Below are 6,966 nucleotides of genomic sequence, written 5' to 3' on the forward strand. Positions count from 1 at the left end.
TGAGAAAAAACAGTACGAACCACAAAAGGACCGGTCCACCGAGAGCGCAACTTCCTGGGGAATAGATGCAAACGAGTGTCATACAGAAGAACTTTTTGACGTGGAGAAAATGACTTTCGTAAAATATTCTTATCATGTACAAGTTTCATTTTGTTCTTATACTCCTTAGCACTATCGTATGCATCTCTACGAATCTCGTTCAACTCATTAAGCTGGAGTTTTCTGTGAGCTCCTGCCTTGTCAAGTGAAAAGTTTAAGTTCTTAATAGCCCAATAGGCTCGATGCTCTAACTCAACGGCAGGTGACATGCCTTTCCAAACACTAAACGATAAGGTGACATTCCAATGGGTGTCTTAAACGCAGTACGGTAAGCCCATAAGGCATCAGTAAGCCTCGACGACCAGTCTTTCCTATTTGGATTAACTGTTTTCTCTAGAATACGTTTAATTTCCCTATTGGAAACCTCTACCTGACCACTAGTCTGAGGGTGATATGGGGTTGCTACTTTATGGGTAATACCGTATTGTTTCATTAAAAGAGCAAACGGTCTATTACAAAAGTGTGAACCTCCATCACTAATTATAGCTCGCGGCGTACCAAAACGTGTAAGTATATTCTCTTTCAAAAACTGGACTACGACCCTGTGGTCATTCGTTTTACACGGAACCGCCTCAACCCACTTAGACACATAGTCTACAGCGACAAGTATGTAAAGATAACCAAACGAAATAGGAAATGGACCCATAAAATCAATGCCCCACACATCAAAGACCTCAATCACTAAAATAGGGTTCAAAGGCATCATATTTCTACGGGAAATGGTTCCTAACTTCTGGCAACGCTCACAAGAAACACAATGACTATGGGAATCTTTAAACAACGAAGGCCAGTAAAATCCACACTGCAAAATCTTAGCAGCAGTCTTCTTAGCACTAAAATGACCCCCACATGCATGTTCATGACAAAAGGAGATAATACTAGACTGGTCACTCTCAGATACACATCTCCTAATAATCTGGTCCGGACAATACTTAAACAGATAAGGATCGTCCCAAAAGAAATGCTTAACCTCGGCTAAAAACCTAGAACGATCTTGCTTACCCCAATGTTGAGGCATTCGACCAGTAACAAGATAATTCACTATATTTGCATACCAAGGTGATTGGGAAACAGAGAACAATTGTTCATCAGGAAAACTATCCCTTATAGGAAGGGAATTATTGGGGAACTAACAACTAGCCTAGACAAGTGGTCTGCTACTACATTCTCTGCACCCTTTTTCTCTAATGTCTGGAAAAATTCTTGTAACAAAAGGATCCATCTAATCAATCTAGGTTTGGTATCCTTCTTAGACAAAAGGTATTTCAAAGCAGCATGATCAGTATAGATTACGATCTTAGAACCTAATAAATAGGATCTAAACTTATCCAAGGCAAACACGATGGCTAGCAATTCCTTCTCGGTAGTTGTATAGTTCATTTGGGCATCATTCAGAGTTTTGCTAGCATAGTAAATCACATGGAGTAATTTTTTTCTCGCTGACCTAGCACAACGCCTATAGCATAATCTGAAGCATCACACATAATCTCAAAGGGTAGGTTCCAGTTAGGTGCCTGGACTATCGGGGCAGTAGTGAGTAAAGTTTTAAGCTTATCAAAAGCCTTAAGCAAGCATCATCAAAGACAAACTTAACATCTTTTGCAAGCAAATTGCAAAGAGGTCTAGAAATCAAGCTAAAATCCTTAATGAATCGACGGTAAAAACCTGCATGCCCTAAATGACCTAATATCTTTTACGGTTTTTGGGACCTGTAGTCTTAATAAGGTCAATTTGGCTTTGTCTACCTCTATACCCTTTGAAGAACGATGTGCCCTAAGACAATTCCTGATTCAACCATGAAATGGCATTTTTCCCAATTAAGCACTAAATTTTTTCCTTACCCCTAGTCAACACTAATGTCAAATGATGCAAGCACTCATCAAAAGATGAACCAAACACTGAAAAATCATCCATAAAGACCTCTAAAACCGTTCTATTCTACCATATCAGAAAATATGCTCATCATACAACGCTGAAAAGTCGCAGGGGCATTACATAACCCGAAAGGCATGCGTCTATGCAAAGGTACCAAAGGGACAGGTAAAAGTGGTTTTCTCTTGGTCTTCTGGGGCAATAACGATCTGATTATAACCGGAGTAGCCATCTAAGAAGCAATAGTGACTATGTCCAGCTAATCGCTCTAGCATTTGGTCGATAAAAGGAAGGGGAAAGTGATCCTTCCTTGTGACCTTGTTCAATTTCCTATAGTCAATACACACACGCCATCCCGTGGTCACTCGGGTTGGGATTAATTCATTATTATCATTCTGGACTACAGTGATACCTGATTTCTTGGGGACAACCTGAACAGGGCTGACCCACTTACTGTCTGAAATTGGGTAAATAATACCCGCATCTAACAACTTAAGCACCTCTTTTCGAACTACCTCTTTCATGTTAGGGTTCAGTCGACGTTGCATCTCCCTAGAAGGTTTGGAGTCTTCCTCTAAATGAATCTGATGCATACACACAGTAGGACTTATACCCTTAATGTCTGCTATAGTCCACCCTAAAGCTTCCTTATTGTCTTGAAGTACATTTACTAGCCTACTTTCCTGATCACTATCCAAATCGGAAGCTACAATCACAGGTAAAGTCTCAGATGGGCCTAAAAACACATACTTTAGAGTATCGGGTAGTGGTTTAAGGTCCAACTTTGGGGGCTTTCTAAAGAAGGAATTAGGGTAGTCTCAGAAACTGGTAACGGTTCGAACCTAGCTTTCCATCTATCAGTGTCTAACACAGGGGTAGAATCTAATAGAGCATTCACCTGTTCAATAGTGCTATCGTCGTCAAAATCTAAACCAAAATGGGATAAACAACTTTCTAATGGGTCTTCAGACAAAATGTTTGGTAATGACTCCTGGACTAAGGCTTCTATGATGTTCACCTCTTCAACACATGTGTCATCTAGCTCATGAGGTAGCTTACTGACATTAAAAATGTTCATCTCCATAGTCATATTACCAAAAGATAAACTCATCATACCATTTCGACAGTTAATGATCGCATTAGACGTAGCTAAAAATGGGAGACCTAAAATCACAGGTATCTGGTTCTCTGGGTCAGGGACAGGTTGGGTATCTAGGACCACGAAATCCACTGGATAAATAAACTTGTCGACCTCAATAAGAGCATCCTCGATAACACCTCGAGGGATTTTAACAGACCTATCAGCTAACTGCAGTGTCATATGAGTAGGTTTCATTTCACCAAGTCTTAGCTGTAAGTATACATGGAATAGCAGTAAGTTCACACTGGCTCCTAAGTCAAGTAAAGCTTTTTCTACCCGGAAGGTACCTATTGTGCAAGCAATGGTAGGAGAACCTGGGTCTTTGTACTTTGGAGTTGTGGTGTTCTGAATGATTGAACTTACGTGACTAGCTAAAAAGGCTTTCTTATGGACGCTAAGTTTTCGCTTTCACGTACACATATCCTTAAGGAACTTGGCATAAGCAGGAATTTGCCTAATTGCATCTAATAAATGAAGGTTTATGGTAACTTGCTTAAAAACCTCCACTATGTCATTAAATTTCGATTCCTTCTTTGTTGGTACTAATAGCTGAGGAAATGGGGCTCTAGGCATAGAATCAGACCTCTCAGGAACTGAGTTGGCATCATCAGAAATTTTATAAGTTTCCCTAGCTAGCGGTCCTGAGGGGTGGACTACAGTATGTTCACTATCGGGCATGGTTACCTGATTGTCTACTACTCTACAACTCCTAAGGGTTCTAATAACATTCAATTGATTCGATGGTTTTGTACCTACTTCATGAACTCCTCTAGGATTGGGATTAGTCTGACTAGGGAACCTACCATTATCTCTCTCACTTAAGGTCTTAGATATCTGGACGACTTGAAGTTCTAACTTAGCAAGGCTCTGAGCATTAGTTTGAAAATTCTTCTTGGTTTCCTGTTGAAAACTAACATGGCTCTGTGCTAACATTTCCTGAGTTTTTGCTAACATCTTAATAGATTCCTCTAAGCTAGTCGTTTTATTTTCTGGGCCTGATGTATTCCTAGTGTAGCCAAAACCTGGGGGAGCATTAGAATTATTAGACTGACCCTGACTCTATTATTATGGCCTTCCCAAAAAGGCTCCAATCTATCAATAGTGTTACCCACTTCTAAAGATTCTAAACTTTTCGCTATAGCAGCAATTTTGGCATCTGATTCATAGCCTCCTTCTACCCTATTAATGTTTCATCTGCCGAGAAGAATTGTTTTCTGGGGTCCCCTACTACTTTCCCATTGTTGGGTCTTTTCGGCGACTTCATGCAAATATGTCATCGCGTCATCAACTGTTTGGTTCTCAAATCCACCAGTACACATAGATTCTACTGTGATTGTGGTGGGATAATCTAAACCATCATAAAGGATCTGAACTAACCTAACCTTCTCTAAACCATGATGAGGACATTGGGCTAATAAATCATTGAACCTTTCCAAATACCTATACAAAGTTTCTCCCTCCTGTTGAGAAAACGTGCAGATTTGCGTCCTAATAGACGATGTTTTGTGCCAAGGGAAAAACTTGTTCAAAAAGGCAGATGTAAGTTGTTCATACGTTTCGATTGACCCGGAAGCCAAACTATATAGCCACGATTTAGATTTATCTTTCAGGGAAAAGGGGAATAACCTAAGTTTCAAAGCATCATCATCTATGTTTCTAATCCTGAGGGTACTACAAATTTCCTCAAAGTCCCTAACATGAAAATAGGGGTTTTCATTTTCTTTCCCTAAAAAGATTGGGAGCAGCTGTAAGGTCCCAGGTTTAAGTTCATAAGTTTCTTTCGTCTCAGCTAACCTGATACATAAGGGACGAGTAGTCCTAGTTGGATTCAACAAAGATTTCAAAGTTGTCATTTCTGGCGCTATCGGAGCAACATGAATTCTCTCCTCAGTCAAAGGACGTTCAAAAACAGACTCTTCAAAAGTCGGACTCTCTAGATTAAGGTAATCGAGACGCTTCGAACTACTAGGTTTCTCTTTAACAAATCTACCTAGTGCGTCTCTTTTACGTTCAGGCATACAATTTAATTTTTTAAATTGGAAGGGTAAGCAAACACAGATCAAGGCCGACTCAACCAAATCAAACCTATTGATTTCTAGCAAACAAAAAGCATGATGGCTCCACTTAGATTGTTTCTATACCAACTTATAATCCTTCGAATGGGAATTCGTTACAATTTAAGCAAACCCCTATGGAATCAATACAAGTTAACGTAAGTTTAATAGAGGCGAGGGAAGCTCGGTGGAGCTTTGATACACAAGGCCTCACCGGTATTACAAGGCGGCGCAGTCACACATTCAACTTACAGAAACCGTCAAGAACATCGAAGTATGCCTAAAAGAGTAACCAATATTTTTCGAATGACTTTCCTGTTAAGCTCGTTACCCTATCGGTCTCGTTCTAGTCAAAATTTTAGGCTTAGGTTCGCGTAGGTTACGTGTTCCTAAAGCGGGCAAGAAGAGAACGGTGATGAAATCCGAACCCTTATCTTGTATGGCCAGGCCTTGCCCTTTACTAGAAAAATAAATGTCCGTATTCAGTCCTCAACATATATGCATACGAAGGAGTCCAGTAACTCGCTGACAGGGGATTCGCGAGTGTTTAGAATCTTACCTCCCGTTCCAGACGGGGGATGAATCGGTTGTAGTCGACTCGGGCCACTGACTCCGATGTCAAGTGTACGAACCCAAGGTGCAAAGACAATATCGTAATTGTCCTCCTTCTCTGCAAACAGTTTATATTTAAAGTACCCTTCCGTAGGGTAATAAAAAAAATAATGTCCCAAAGTCCAAAAGTCCAAAAAGTAAAGAAAAATTACAAAAATAATAAACCAATACAGTTTTTTTTTTTCTAAAAGAAAATAAACAAACCCTAAACTAAAATTGTCTTCTTTTCTGTTGTTTTTTCTTTAATCTTTAACTCCAAATATTTATGAAATCACCAAACTCTTTGGCTCAATTTTCTTAATGATCCAGAACCTGTAGACACAAGATAAATACCCAAAAACATAAAAAAAAAAAAAAATCTAAAACCCTAAAAACAAGTCCGCGTCGGCGGCGCCAAAAATTGATGTGATTTGTAGATAGTGGTATTAGTGGTTCGATTCTCAGACTTGCGAAGGATATTAATTAGACTTAAATTCTAATATTAAAATAGAAAACTCACTAAAAATTATAGCAAACTCAATCAAAGTTGATATCAATATTAAAAGAACACTGAGGCTAGGATTCCACTATTTTCCAAGTTCAAAGTGATCTAATCCAATATTTATATTCATGCAATTTTTTCGTTCAATTTGATTCTAAACTAGTGCAACAAGTAGATTCTCAAAATAACAAGTGTAAATCCGAAGCATAGAACATCAAAAACCTAGGTCCAAGCATGCTCTATTAAAAGAAATAACAATTGCTTAACAAGAACCATTCAAATAATTTTCACTCAAGGAAAAACAATCATAAAAATAATTGCGATAAATAAATAAATATGAATATACCACTTTTGGTTGGAAAAATAGCTTCCTCTATCGCCTCAGCAATGGGGTTTAGCTCCTCATATTAACCATGTTCTCAAAATATGTTTTCATAGCTCAAAAGTGTACAAGGAGGTGAAAAATTGATAACACAGCCGATTCGCAACAGTGTGAAGGTGTTGCAGAATCTCTGTTACAAAGAGGAAACAGTAGATAAAGACCTAATGCAATTACTGTTGGTAAACGATAGATGGGTTCTGCTGTTGAATAGCGACAGTGTTCTGCGACAGATACTTGTGCGTCAATGTTCTTCGTGTTCTTCCTCTTCAGCAGCAGGAGCAGAATATTGTATTTTTCCTGCAACTCGATCTCTGGAGCTCTGTGG

At 39.1% G+C, this 6,966-nt stretch overlaps 1 pseudogene; it reads left to right on the plus strand.

Moving 5' to 3' along the window:
* Positions 1 to 4,501: 4,501 nt before the first annotated feature.
* On the plus strand, positions 4,502 to 4,601 carry LOC113307101 (annotated as a pseudogene).
* Positions 4,602 to 6,966: the final 2,365 nt, after the last annotated feature.

Source organism: Papaver somniferum, chromosome 8, assembly GCF_003573695.1.
Source record: "Papaver somniferum cultivar HN1 chromosome 8, ASM357369v1, whole genome shotgun sequence".
NCBI classification, from domain to species: domain Eukaryota; kingdom Viridiplantae; phylum Streptophyta; class Magnoliopsida; order Ranunculales; family Papaveraceae; genus Papaver; species Papaver somniferum.